Source organism: Micrasema longulum, unplaced genomic scaffold (assembly GCF_059751315.1).
Source record: "Micrasema longulum isolate JH-2025_06_02 unplaced genomic scaffold, ASM5975131v1 h1tg000398l, whole genome shotgun sequence".
NCBI lineage: Eukaryota > Metazoa > Arthropoda > Insecta > Trichoptera > Brachycentridae > Micrasema > Micrasema longulum.
Window position 1 is genome coordinate 36,545 of NW_028277598.1, and position 15,968 is coordinate 52,512.

Sequence of the window (15,968 nt, forward strand, 5' to 3'; positions counted from 1 at the left end):
AACCTCCTAACTGTTTTTCTACTTAATGAATTGAAGATTATAAGTTCTATAAATATGCTCATAGCAAAGATCTACATTTAGTTAAAAACCGCACGCAAATCGCTCATCGATGACACACATACGAACATTGCCTTTTATTAATATAAATGTATAAAGGTATATCCAATAAACTTAAAAATAATAATTTTATGAGTACGTTAAGCGCGTAATCACGGCCGAAATAAATAAATAGTATTTATTTTACTTCACAAAAGTTTGTGTTTATATACAAGTATAAACAAAAATATAAAAGTATCTTTTTAAAATTTATTTTCTTTTCCCCTTCCTGAATAATTTACATTTCTATCAACGAGAACAACGACGTATGTGCGAAAAACGCGGCATTGACTATTTTTTTATATTTGATCGTAAAAACGTTTTATAGAGACCTTAAATTCTAGGTTTGAAATAATATATTATTAAAAATTACATTACAAAAATGGCGTAAAATACGTTAGCCATAATAATGATATTGATCAAATACATGTAAGGCCTTATTTATAGACCAATTATAAAATTATGCCTAGGCATAGTAATGGAAAAAGGACGGTACAGTACAAATTCTTGAACCTCACATAAAGTAGTACTCGTTATAGAGCTGGGATAGTGACCATAGTTGCTTATTCTACGCTTGTACCTGGGTCCAACGTGGTAAAGCACAGGAATAAATATTTGTCATATTTTTCTCCTGTCAAATGGATTGAATTTATTTTTTTCAAATTTAAGTAATTTATCGAACGTGCTATTTTTCCAGGGCTGGTATTCCGAACGCTATCATAACGCGGTAAAGCGCGTTTTTACGTACTTAATATGCGTTATACCGCGCTATAAATGCGTTCGGAAAGCTAGCCCAGAGATTTTAAAGTAAAATATCGATTATGAGTATATAAATGATCATCAAATTTTCATTTCATTCTGATAAATTTTCTTTAGCAGATATTTTAACAATGATCCTTGATACGTTTTGCCGTATTAAAACATAAAATATTGTTTATTGTAATAAATATTTAATTTTACATTTATCCAATCATCTAAACATTTTATCAATGGCATATTTAGGTATTTAATTGATTGTTTTTATGACGCTAATGTCAATAATTTTTGAGTGGTGTAGTATTCAAGAATTGACTTTCTTTCTTTACATTCAATATTATCTTTCAATAGTCTCATGACTTCCAGAAAATATATATTATTTTAAGGTTGTTCTTTTATAACAAACTCCAAGTGTAAAATTTCACAGGAATGAAATAATACATCAATAAATATATATCATTATCGATTTTGATAGATTTAGATTTCGTTAGACGCTTGACATTTTTATAATTTGTTTTGTTTTCTCTTGTTACTAATACGAATAACGTTTTAATATTTGTAAATGCACAAACGCACGCAGCTTGTTCACAAATTTGTAAAATTTAATGACATTCAAGAGAATTCATAAATGAAAATATACAAATATGGCAAATTGGAGAAAAAAAATGTATATAATTAAAATTTTGAGATTTTTTCAACATGTTTTGACATTTCAAAATATATTTAATTGAAGCTGTAAGTGAGAAATTTAATCCCCTTTCTCCCTCATACAAAACTTTTAGACGGTGCAATACCGAATGAGCTTTAAACGATAAATTTTATGAGACGAAAATGAGTCTACTTAACGGTTAGAGGTCAAATTTCTATCAGCTAATTTAGTCGAAAGTTCAACATAGCACGACAGTATTAAATAACATCGGGTGAATTTATTAATATTTTTTAATTTCTCAATAGGCAGGTAAACATATGAAACAGTACCCCATGAGGCCGACTAATCTCCACTCGATTTATTTATGCAAAAAACTCACTCGCGAGTAGACACTAAATAAATAAAACCAAAACAGAAAATAGTAAACAAGTATCTACCCATTCTTATTTTACCGGCCCGAGTGGATTGGCGCGATATGTGTGAAACGGGCCCGTGCATAACAAACACAATCAATCATTTTTGGAATAATAATATATGAGATACCCAAGAACCAAAGGATATGCTTTTGTACTTATCGGGCTGTGAGTGTAAAAAAAATAATAAAAACGCTCTCATGTAAAGTTGACGAAAATCACACGCGTCGTTCCACGATTATGAGAAAATATTTAAGTTAGTTTTTTTACTTGCTCTGTCTTGTGTACTTATTGAAAGAAAGATGTTTGTTTGGCGAAGATAAGTAAAAAGTAATAAACTAATTTGGTACTGATATGAATTTATTCGGCGATTAACTATTTATTAGTTTTTGTCCGTATGGGCGACTCTATAAGCGGGTGGCGTATTATTACTCCACTAGAGGATTTACATATTGAAACTTATACTTAGATGGTAATTTAAGAAAATATGTGATATTTTTACACTTGTATTATTTTTATTAATGTATATCTTGCGCTTTTCGCATTTTTGTATTCGTTTTCTAAAGATTTTTATGTAAAATATTGAAGCGAAATTCGTTATTTTTGTTTTTTTTTTGCTGCAAAAAACTCTGTAAACATGTTTTAATCTGAATAATAATAATAATTTATTTTTACCAAGCCCCGCATTGAAAGGTTAGGAGTGATCTGAAAAACAATCAATTTTTTTTTTAATGTAATGTCAATGTTTTATTGTTTTAAAAATAATCTGAATGTGAAATTTCAGTATTTGATTCATCTTTTACGTAGTAAATAGTTAGCAGAGGAAGAACATCTGTATTGTAATAGTAAATAGATGGTTTTGTTGCAATTTGTCCAGCGTCTCCCACGATCTCGGTCTGCCCTCGGCTGCGGGGAACAATGCCGTAATAGGCGTCTGACAATGGGAGATTCTGTTTTTAGTTATATGCCTACAGTCGTCTATCTATCCACAGTCTGCAGTAAATAGCCTCTAGTCTACCGACCACTGAGACCTTCGATCACAAAGTGACGGTAAGAGATTTATCGATGTTTGTCAAAATGAAACACCTTTTATTTGCTATCAAATTAAAACAATATTTGAGTAGCTTATATTTGTATCCTGCCCGAGATTAGGCGTCGCGTCGGCTACTGCCATTCCAATCTGAGTGCATATCAAAGAGTACTTCTACTTTTATGTTGCATAGCATGGCATGCCTTCGTTTGGCAAGTCACCATTCAACAACTCACGCTGATTATATCAAAATTGGATTTGCTCTTATTTTGGCGGCATTCAAACAAAAACTTAGTTGACTCTTGAGCTAAACTCTCAATCCCAGACTCGGTGATTCAGTATTTAGTCCTGTCAACAGTAATCAATTGTATTTTCAAAATCAATGAAGATATTGTAGAAATATGTTTTCATATAGAACTTTGAAAAAGAAAATATAAAAAATGTGTCCTTAGAAAAACGCGACATGTTTGGCATTGATAGTTGTAACGTCAAGATACGTGATGATGTTTCATAAAAAAATTAATGGAACAAAGTTGAAATTGAACATGAATCGTGACGTATTAAGGGGCTGGCCAATGCAATGACCGTTTTTGGAGGAATTCAAAATAACAAATTAAAAAATATGTTTTATGCTTCTAAAAAGCAGAAAAGATTTTTTTACACTAGTGTATTTCAAAGTACCTGGACTGGCATTTGAAGCGTAAGACGAAATAGTAATCATCATACCTTCTTGTAACAAAAAATGATCACGATACGCTGCGATTGGTGTACCAATGCAGTAAACTATGCACTATTATAGCCCCGCCACACTATGCTCCTTGCGCTGCTCATCCTCATGCTCCTTGCGCTGCCGCCTTCCCGCCCGATGTTGCCCTCCGCCCACACACTGCTCTACTCGCGCAATTAATCGCACTTGTCATATGTTTTTCTATACAATGGACGATGAAAATGTAAAGCTAATTATATCAATGTATATTAATATGGAATATTTTTTTATTTTTTTTAAATACTTTTTATTTCCTTTTTTAATTAATATAAAACAAAAAAGTACCTTATAATCTTTTACAGAATATTTCCTTTTCTCTTTCTTATATTATTCATAAACATTTCTTGTATACCCACGAACAGGCCATGACTTGGTGGGATTTTTTTTTTACTATTTTTACTGTTAATATATGTATTTCATTGCTATGTAACTATCCTTTTTTTTCAGTACTCTGTTTTACCTCTTATGTATATTGTAAAAAAAACAAACAAATAAAAATAAAAAATAAATAAAAAAATGTCTTACAAAGAAATATACATCATTGAAATATGACGCGTGCGTCTTGTGTGAGCGCTCTATGCGTACTGCGAGACTGCGACCGCGCGATTATGTGGCCACTCACTTGCGCTCATATTGCCGGCACTTTAACTCGCGCTCAAAAAACCGACAAAATAGGGAGCGATGGGCACGACGAGGAGCATGACGTGCGGCATGACGAGTAATGTTGCCACACTACGTCTCTGCCTCCTTTCCTCGCTACTTCCCATGCCACTCGTCGAGTGTGTGGCAGGCCCATTAGGTGTGGAAAGGGAATGATGAAAAAAGTAGCATAAATGATTTTTTTTACTGGACTATATTCCACTGACGCATATTGCTTTAAAAATGTAAAAAAAAGTGATATGTATTTCAGTCGAGGTACTCTACACATTGCGTCTCTTAACAATACTGTAAAGTTGGCGTCCTTAACCAACTATTTTAAAACATTTTGTCATTTATCTTCGACGTTTAAATTTCTTATTTACGTAGTGTGTGCCAAATATGTTATAGAGAAATTTATTAACAAATATTCTAATTTTTTTATGGAAAGTCGTGTTGATTGTGTCGACAAACATCGGTAAACCTCTTGTCGTCTTATTGTAATGCGGGTCCGGAGGCAATCTAGCTTGGCCGCGTGTCACGGAACACATGATCACTTTCCGTTACTTCATTATCTTCCCCTTTATGCTATGGTCACTCGCCCAACGGTAAAGACCCACAGCTAAAATAGTCTTTAGAATTCTAACTTTAAAGTGGTGTTTTACCTGTAAATTTTATAAGTTCTGCATTTAAATGCAAAGATCAAATTCAAGGAAAATGCCGATTTGCTACGAATGTCAGCACCTGATGGTTCGGCGGTGGCGTCCAAACGTCTTTGAAATATAAATTATACCCTCTGAATATCTATTTTACAACAACAAAAACAGTGTTTTATGTACTTTCACAAAATGTTAACGAAAAGGCGGACTGTAAATGAAAAACGAATTTCATTCAGTTTTGTGATTGGAAAATATTTGAGGAAAAGATAGGAACATGGAATGGATACCTACCTTTAATATGGTGTGAATGTTTTTCAATTTCTGGCACTGGATAACAAATGAACTATTAAATGTAACAATATTTTCCACGACGCGCGACGATTCCAACCACTTTTTTTATATCCCGAGAAAAACGCAAAAAAATATGCAATAGGAGATTTCAACGGCCGGGCTAAAACGTTTTTTATATTATGTAAATTAAACCAGCCAGAAAACAGTTTAAAATTAAAAAAAAAACAAACTTTTTATGTAATTTTGACTACCAACACAAGCAGAAAAAGATTATGACGTATAAAGGAATACCAGTAATTAAAATATATACTTGCCATTTTAAAATTCCGGTAGGTACGGGGGTATATCAGTTTTTTTAATTCGTGCATGCACCCGGCCTGGTCCAGCAGCATATTGGTAAACTAGCAGGCTGACATTCAGCAATCGCCCTTCGGGCCTCATTTCATCGGCCCTGCCGAGCCTCAGTCGATCGACACTTCGGGTCTCGGTTGATTAGAATCTTGGACACCTGAAAGTATCGCCGATTTGGGCATCACAATTGTTTTTTTGTTCGGAGAAATCTAAATGTAATAAAGAAGAATCAGTCACTCAAAAGAATGCTTCCAAAACCACGCAAAATAAACAAATACATTAAATCCGAGTTGTTAGAACTGGCCTATGATCCCGTGGCTAATGTCGCCGACTCGCGGATCAAAAGTCTAAGGTTCAAACCCCCGCTATGCTGCAACTCCAATTCTACCATTATTATAATTTTCTCCCTATTTCCAGCCAGCACTCTCGCCTCCTCCCACGTCAATCCAGCGCCCCTAAGTTTCGCTGAATTAAGTGGAAAGATTGTCATTGACGGCCTTACAGGGCGGCGTTTAAAGAAGAGGCAACTCGGGTTTAGATTTCCGAGGCTGAGGGATTGATGTTTTCGTAATCTAGATTCTAGATGTTTTAAAAAGGCTGGATGATTGGTCCCGCGCTCTCGAGGCTCTGGGTTGCAAGGGCTCTTAGGGTCGGCTCAACCCGGTTTTTGTGCCGGATAGAGTATTTATGCAGTATTTTTTAGATCCACCTTATTAGCGTCAGTGCTACCTAACCTGCCATTGACCACCAAATTTTCTAATAGTATGTTGTTTACAACTCGTTGAAAAAAAAATATCGCCAATAAAACGATATTTAAAAACAAAAAAAAAAAGTTTTGGCTTAGTTTGTCAACAAATTTTTTTACAAAACTCCTGACCTTCCTCATAACAAATTCATAACCGATTGAAGATAAAAATATTAAATTAAAGGAAATAAAAAAATATTCTCTTGACCCATTTTTAAATATTTCCAGGAAATAAAAAAATAATGTCATCTTCCCGTTCAAATATTATTATTTAGACATTCAGTCTTAGTGTATATACGAATGTGTAGATATTTACTCTAAGCATAAAAAAATGAACTCCTGCGTTGGCAAAGAGTAAAAAGGATCAACATATAGGTCAACGATATGTCGCTAGAAATTTCAACTGCTTTGGAACTCTTTGAATCGTGTTTTTTTTATTAAAATCCATTCTTAACGGCGACTAAATAGTAGATAAGAGTTAATACTTGAAGATACTGGAAAAAATCAATCAAAAAGTTGACCTGTTGCATTATTCATGTGAATCAGAATCACCGGATGGGCAGGGCAGGACAGGACAGGGCAAAAAGGTCTCTGACTGAAATAATAATTACATTGATGATGATAAGAGATATCGACGCAATTTCATAAAACGTATAGTATTGAGGAGGTTAGTAAGTTGCGGGCGTTTCCTCACCAGTTATGATGTCATAAAAGAAGAATGGCAGTGTCAATATGGACTACTTGTTATTCTACAACCGAGTTGTCTACTCCTTGAAATGCCGTATTCAGTTAATGAAACACACTGCTAAATATTATACAGGCAAGAAGCTAACAGCCTTCGACATAATGTGTTACTAGCGTGTGGTATTTTACATGTTAATTTTACTCATATGGCCTGCCTTTAAAGACCAAATTCACAGCGAACGGCGATTTGCTACGAGTGTCAACATGGTATAACCATAGCAATAATTTATAGTATATTTATGTAAGAAGTCTGTTCTAAATCTATTCTTTGGGTAAAAAATATATAAATCAAACTAAACAGAAATAGTTAAATGTCTTCCTCGGCACGGGTTTTCCCAGCAAGAAATACATTTTGAATTCAGTCTTATAAAATAAATAAAAATAAATCAGTACATCAAACAAATAAATTAAAATTTTTGAAAATGTAACAACTATAATATAAATTACATGTCTTTGTTAATTTTTTTAAATATACCTACTCTGGGGGGTCGCAGAACAATAACTAACGTAATATTTTTATATAAAATCATTAATTCTAAATTCAATTGCTGCGAACTTCTGGATATTAATTTACCAACACGTAGAACTAGACAAAATACTCATTATTATTGTCACCCTTCTCAAAACAAATATCTTTGTCACTCACCTATATCGCTTATACATGGACTAGGAAATGAATGTTCCTCTCATATCGACATTTTAACTCAAGTCTCTGTGATTTTAAATCATCTCTCTATAAATATTTTATTATGTTCTATGGAAACGATTAACGAATTATTTGCAAAAGCTACTTATGTTAACGATCTCGTGTGAACTCATTTTATATTCATATATACCGACTTTTTTATATCTTTTGTATGCTAACAAACAAAAATGTATACATATATATATATATAAATATAAAATATTTTTATAACCATGTTTTAATAATGTATTTTTGATTTTTGTGTATCTGACTCACTCATAAATAAGAGAAATTAAAAATGAATTGGCAAACTAATTTTAAATGCATTAAATCATTTTTAAAAACCTTGTTTATTGAAACATTTGGTATTGCTTCAGACGGACGAAGAAATCAGTTATGTGTGAAAATAAAACAAGAACCCCGTACAATTTATGAGTGACGAACGTCGACTCGATAGCTATGTTTAGCTATGAATCTTGAAAAAGGAAATCAAATGGGGATAAGTCGGCCTTGTAGTAATTGGCGCATTCGCCTACTATGCTTAAAGTCCCTGGTGTGATTCTTGTCAGAGTCGACTGGAAATATTTGTTTTAATGGTGGTTTATTTTAACTTTGAAACGTAAGACTGATCCACCTTACCTTTATGAACAGGTGATCGATATAGACTACATTTGATGTTCCAATACAATCGGGTGTGAAAAGATATGTGATGGTGATGATGATTATTACTAAAATAAAAATTAAAAATCACTTTGTACTTTTCACCACTCAAAACATTATTAAACGAAACAACACGTTTCGGATACAAAATAAATGCCAAAACAATAAATTATATGACGGTGAAAATTAAAAAGTTCCTAAGCGACATGTAGAGGCTTTACAAAAGATCGAATTCATGTTTTTTTTTATTAATAAAAATGTCTTATTCAGACTAATTATTTTGGCGCGATTTATACATGATTTAAATACAAATGAAAAATATCTAATAAAAATACCACTTTGTTTTTTTAGTGTAATTTTTCTCTTATTTCATTGTTATAAAATTGATATTTAAAAACTAACTTTGTGATTTTCCATGTTTAATAATAAAACTAAGTTTTTATTTTGTGTAAAAACTGACATCAATTTAATATGCCTACCAGTTTAAGAACGTTACTTTCTTTGATAAGACTTCAGTTTTAGTTTATTTTTGAGCCTCGACAAAGGACGGTCATGTTCTGAAATCGGCCAGAATTTTGGTTTTTACGCGAACAAAAATACCTGCGTAGTTTTATAATTCTAATTTCGTATTCCTTTATTGAGTTATTAAATAGCTAACTTTGTATCTCCGAAATAGAAAAATATTTGGTTCTCATATTATGTATGATCATAGAATTGAATATTTGAAATTCTACGGGTACGATTAAGGCAAATTAATGAATTCCATTTCGAAACATTTACATTTAAAAAAACAGGCTTCGTGCATAACCAGATACGTATAATTAGGTATAAATACATCTAAAATGTTTGAACGATAAAATATACAAGTTTGGTTATTTGGCACCTACGTAAAAGGTATTCTCTTTTTTAAATGACCTGTCAAATAATTGCCTACTTTGTTTAAAAAATCTTTTGTTTTCCGCATGGTCAGTGAAGAAAATCGAAGACTATCGAAACAATAAACAATGGCTGAATAAAAATATAATCATTTTCAGAAGTGGGCATATAAAAATATTTTAGATTCAGCGCCGACAAAATCGGCGTTTTCAAATAAAAATATGTATATTGTAAGTATGGTTGCTTATTATCTCACTCTTAGTAACCTGTTCTTAGATAACTAGCAACTATTCCTCAGCTATTTTTTCTTAAAATCATTATTTCGATTTTATAAAAGTACAGAAATAATCAATTAAATTATTACAACGTTTGAGTTTGTCCAAATGTTTGTAGACAATTATCTACAAACATTTGGACAAATTCAAATATTGTAATAAAACTAACTGGTCCAAGAAGCATTTTAAAATTGGAAAATTGTTTTCATGCGTTGCCTAGTATGTGAAATAATTCAGTCAGATAAATCTTTTCACATCAATAAAGGTTTTGGCTCTTTCACTTCACTGAAATCAACAAATGGAAGAATTGAAGAAATATGGATGTTCAAACATAAGCAAAATGGTGTATGTTACGTAAAGGTTAGATAATCAGTCTTATGCTTCAGGTACCAGTCCAGGGGAAATGAAATATTCTAGTGTAGAAACACCCTTTTAAATAAATATTCCATTTCAACCATATCTAAATTTTTATGTCAACTATGTCGGCTATCGATCCCGCGACCTTTTGCATAGTTGGCAAACGAGCTGACCATTATACCACGAGGCCGACCAATAAAGTATAATAAAAAACTTAGTTTATGTAATATAATAAAAAAATAGTATGTACTTATTAAAGTTGCAATACTGGTTTAGAAATACCATAAACCTCTTCTATACCCACATAGTCGCGCACTGGGATGCCAACTGCAGTGTGTCATAACTTTATTAATTTCTGATATCTATCCAAATAGACCCAGATTGTGTGCAGAAATCTCGTCCTAACCCTGATCACCCTGTCTATAATAACGGGTAGAGAAGTTAATGTGTTGCTGTACGAAATCTATGTATGACAACAACTTATCTACAATCGTCTGCTTACTATTATATACTGGCACCGTCATTTTACTTTTGTATCTCCTAGAAACCAGCCACTTACTTGAGCTTGACTTCCAAGTACTCTAATAATTTAGTAAATTGTACTGCTGAAATATTATTATTAGATTTTCACAACTACAAAAGTGCATAACAGTTAACAAAGCTAGTTGTTTAAAAAAAAAAGTACATTAACGACGAAGTGATTTTTTATTTTTTCTTCTTCTTTTCCGCATCCGCTTCTAAGTGGAGCATGTGCACATCACCAGTTGCCTTCAGGAGATCCTATCGCCAGCCAGCACTTTCGTTTCTTCCCATGTCAATCCAGCCCCTCTTAATTCCGCCGAATAAAGTCCAAGAAGCAACTTGGGTTTGGGTTCTCCTGAGGCATGCGCAGCACGTGTCCAAGCCAGGTCCACCACCGCACCCTCAAGACGCTCGTTAAAGGAGGCTGCTGCGTCCGTTCTCGAACATCAATGTTAGTTATAAAATCGAACCACCTTTTACCTAATATTCTTCTCAAGCACTTACTTTCAAAACTTAGAAGTTTGGTGTTTTGAGCTTTGGTAAGGTGCCAAGATCCGCACCCATATAGGAGAACTGGCAAAATACAAGAATTTTTATTTCAATCCATTGATATTCGTTTATACTCAGATTTGACTAATGTATCGATGGTAATAAAAGGTTAGTTAATCTGCTATTGAATCAAGGTATGCTAAATTATCTAACAATAGTTCAGTGGGATCTATTTTATTATTAATTTTTTTATATAAATATACGTACCTCCTCTTGAAAAATTCATCCAATCTTATGACAAATTGTTTGGTAATATTTTATCGAGGCACATTTATTAAATGCTTAGTTTTAAAAGTGAAATATTGGTTCATATGTTCATATTCCGTATATGTGCGGGAACCTCTTACAAGTAAGCTCAATGTGCTAGCCAACCGCCCCATGAGGTGGTAAAAATGGTGATCTGTATACTCGTTTTTGTGTATATTTTGCAACATTTCATTATGCAATATTAACAAGTAAGCTAAATGTGCTGACAAAATCGCCCTATGAGGGGGTAAAACTGGTGATCTGTATACTTGTCTGTATGTATATTTTGCTACATTACATTGTGCAATATTAACAAGTAAGCTCAATGCGCTGACAAAATCGCCCTATGAGGGGGCAAACTGGTGATCTGTATACTTGTCTCTATGTATATTTTGCTACATTACATTGTGCAATATCAACAAGTAAGCTTAATGTGCTAACCAACCAACCCATGAGGTGGTAAAACTGGTGATCTGTATACCCAAGTATTTATTATTATTTGCTACATTACATAGTGGAATATTAACAGCGGGATAATAAGGTACGTTAGATCAGATTGAAGGTAGGTAACTAAACATAAAGTTAACTATTATCATTGCAATACCCGTGAAGTCGCCAAGTAATTATTTAATATTGGTATATTTTGAGACTGGCTGCATAAAAATGGTTAATAATGGTACATTTGGTTCAATCGGCATGTGGGTGGAGTATTTGAGCCCTTTTGCGACTGTCCACTTTTGTAATTCAGCGTAGGCCGGTCGCGGCAGTACAGAAGTTGAGTCGGCCTTGCTTACTCCCACTAGATCACTGACTTAACGCTTAATGTGTACGTACGAAGCCTGTTTTGGTCCACACAGAGCAATGTTGGAGGCTGTGGTGCTCTGATTATTGCAAAAAATATAACAAATCGTTACCTTACTGTAAACATGTTCTATCTAGAGTATTTCAACCAACAATATTTCAGTATATAGAGTACATAATAATCGGTAGGTATCTAAAGTGTAAGTTTTAATAATCGTACTAAAACGATTTGTTTATCATAAAATAATTTGTAAAGGTGTATTATTTGGTAAATAATAGGTTCATGTGTATACTTACAATGTATGAGAAATTATATTATCTCAATGCTCAATGCCAAAGTGTGATTTATCTTACTTAGTAGGAAAAAAACAACTGCATTGTTTATAATTTTAATACAGCGAATCAATAAAATGTATTTAAAAAATAGTAAAACAAAACGAAAAAGGTTGATAGTGACTTTGTTTCAAAATTACTATCCGTTTTTATATTATTTCAAGGGTTCTAGTAACTATAATAATAAAAATACTTTATAGTTTTATTCCACTTTTATTTATAATTATTTCATAATTTTTTTACGTGACCGACATCGTCAGACTGGACGATGTCGGTCACGACGAAACCCGGTCACTGGTTAAAAAAATATAAAATATTTATAAATAAAAGTAGAATAAAACTATAAAGTATTTTTATTATTATAATTAAAATGCAGTTCCACCAAGAAATGTCAGTAGAAAAACTCAAAGGTTCTAGTAACATTATTTTATTTAAGGATTGATAATATAAGGATTGATTGAATTGATCAATTTGTTTTTTTTTTACTTTCAGTGCTGCAGAAAAGCGTTTATTTGATATTTTTTAAATACATATTAATATTTGTTACCCACCAAGTCTAAAGACTTTTCGGTGGGACACATTTATTTTTTTATGACAGGTTTATTTAACAGTATTTTATTTATATTACACAAATTTATTTATCAACAGGCACTATAAAACATTTAAAAGATTTTTTCAGTTATTTTTTTTCATTTAATAATCTTTCGTGTTAGTGATGTTTGTGGGAGATCATTGAACAACCTTGGAATGACGCAATTTAATGTTAGTTCTCCGAAATAATTTATAATTCGGGGAACGACCGGGAGCCCTTAGTTTTTAATCTAGTGTTGTGAGTATGAGAAACTTTTTTTTTATATTCCGGATCAACAAAGTGATCTACAATCACTTTGTAATCACAAAGTTGTTTTACCGGCAGGTTATTACATAATATTAAATTTACACCTTCGCCCATATGTAATTGATATACCCTTTTTTGTAAGGATTCTGAACAAACAAAATAAACAGGCAGCTTTACGCCACAGAAAGGTATGTATTAGCAATGAAATAAAAAAGAAACCCCCCTATTAAGATGCTAGCAAAAGCTTTACGCTTGTATTGAATTTAAGTAAGTAAAATATTTAGGATACGATACAAAATAAGGAATTAATTAATTCGTTCATTTAAGCTTGAGTTTCTATGCATGTGCGGATGCTTATACTGGCAATGTGGTCTTTTGAACAAATTAAGTTGAGTAGAGTGGCTTAAAAGACTAATTTGTTTGAACTGAAAAAATACTATCAAACACACTTTAGAGGTGAAAAAACTATGAGAAGATATAACCTTTGTTACTACTACTACTACTGCTACCATCACGCCATTTCCCCGTAGGGGTAGGCAGAGAGAATGGACCGCCACATACATTCCTAGCTTCTTCCACATTCATACATCTTGTCATACACGCCCTTCGGTTCTGTCTGCTTTTGACATGACCAGACTTAAGATTTTGGTTTATCTGATCATGCCACGTCTTCCTTGGTCGTCCTCGTCTCACATTGCCGTTCATTTTCGCCATATATACTTGTTTTACCATTCTTTCGTCGTCCATTCGTTCTACGTGACCAAACCATCTCAGAGAAAAAATATGTTGATAACCTTTGCAAGACTAGAATTTGTTAAAAATGCCCCACAGATACATCAAACTCCAAAATACTGATACTGTGCTTTTTAGTATAATGTTTACTGCTAAAACATTATTATTACAAAAACCTTATATTAGAACCATTCCTTAGTAAGGTAACAAAATGGCATATGATTGCAGAACGATTTGAACTCCATTTCCTGGTGTTCTTTGTCTGGTGACTATATGGGAAACGATTTATGGCATGCTGATACTTTTCTTGTCGGTTTTGATTAACTGGTTTTCTGTACATAGATGGATTTAATTGAAAATAGAAACTTAATTAAATAAATGTATCACTATGAAATCAAAATCAAAAATAAAATATTAAATATATTGCATACCTATATTTTTTAAGAACTTTCAAATTCCAGAAACGAAACAATTTTTTTCCCTTTTCAATACAAGGGCTTTTTTTTTTATTTAAATTTTATTGATAAACTCTTACGGGTTACATACATTTAACAAAATGTTTTCACTTTTGAAATTCACATTCTACTGTTAATAATAATATTTTTAACATCTTTTGTAAAGGTTGTCTGAGTCTTTTGTTTAGTTTTGTCTGGTAGTTTATTGTATAATTTCAGTCCATGGTTTATAAGTCTTGATTGTCCTTTTCTCGTTTTAAAAGATTGTGTATGATATTTTTCTGATATTCTCGTATTGTGTTCATGTTGACTACAATTTTTTTCAAGTTTTAATTCTTCGTCTACAATTACATCAGTGGCTAATTTATGAATAAATTTTAAAGATTCTAGTTTAAAGAGTTCAGTTACGTTTAATTGTTTAGTTTGTTCAAAAAGTTCTTTAGTTGCTGTTAGATAGGGAAGGTCATATACTAACTTTAATATTTTATTTATTAATCTAATACTTTCTTATGATGGTAAAGGGTATTGTCATTATTTTATTTTTATTTATCGTAGTAATTTAACCAGCAGAGTATCGCACAAATAATGTACGAATTGAATAGGGGAGCTGATCGGATCGGAAATCCAAAACGACAAAAGTGGTTTATCGTCTTGGATTTTCTTGGATACCTTTATGTTATAAAAGTAAAGTTTGCGCTCATATTTACAAGAGTGTTTTCAGGTTGAAAAACACATAAATAATATAAAGGAGTTGACACGATCTCGTAACGCACTATAATGTTTATAGGTGTATCCAAGCCACAGCATTGTGAGCACGAAGCATTGTGATTTCTGACAAGATTGTCAATAATTGCGACCACCACCAGTCTTGTCTCTTTGTCTCATACTAAATAACTTTGAGATTACACTTCCTCAATACGTGTGTGGGAATCCTATACGACAATAATAGTCACACGAAGGTCATTGGTCGTTATTTATTACTAAGTTTGCAATGAGAAATTACAGCGACAGTTCTCTTACTAAAAATTCTAAAGTTCGTGTTACGACACAAAAAATGGCGTGTATTATTTCAAGTTCATAGCATTGAATTAAACCACACTATTTAATTATATTTACAAAAGTTATCTTAGTAAATAAATCACTAACCCTTTCATCCCGGGTGTTCATTAAAATATACACGATTTTTTTATTATCATTATTGTACCTACCGATATCCAAAACTGTCGAGTGTATTTTTTAATTACTGGAACCCTTAAGTACCGCTCTATTTTTTTATACGTCGGTAATCAGAATACACAAAAAAAAACGTTTTTAATGTTGATAGATTGACTTCTGGCTGTTTCATTTGTTTTGGAGCGAATTTCCATGGTCTTTGACTGATATATAAAGCAAGTCTAAACATATATTGTTAAATAATAAGACAGGTTTTTTTTTAAATAAAAAAAATAATATTTGCGTTCTTATGATTTGCCCGAATATGCCAATTTCGGGGCCATTTTCGAT

The 15,968-nt window shown here is 32.4% G+C and overlaps 1 protein-coding gene and 1 long non-coding RNA gene across 2 annotated transcripts in view; both read left to right on the forward strand.

Moving 5' to 3' along the window:
* LOC148281915 (uncharacterized) overlaps positions 1 to 15,968 on the forward strand; it is a 67,083-nt gene that overhangs the window by 9,898 nt on the left and 41,217 nt on the right. The window lies entirely within an intron of this gene.
* LOC148281916 (uncharacterized) lies at positions 9,455 to 9,964 on the forward strand. The gene is made up of 2 exons (XR_015822229.1): positions 9,455 to 9,587; positions 9,898 to 9,964. It is a non-coding gene; the product is annotated as an uncharacterized LOC148281916 (long non-coding RNA).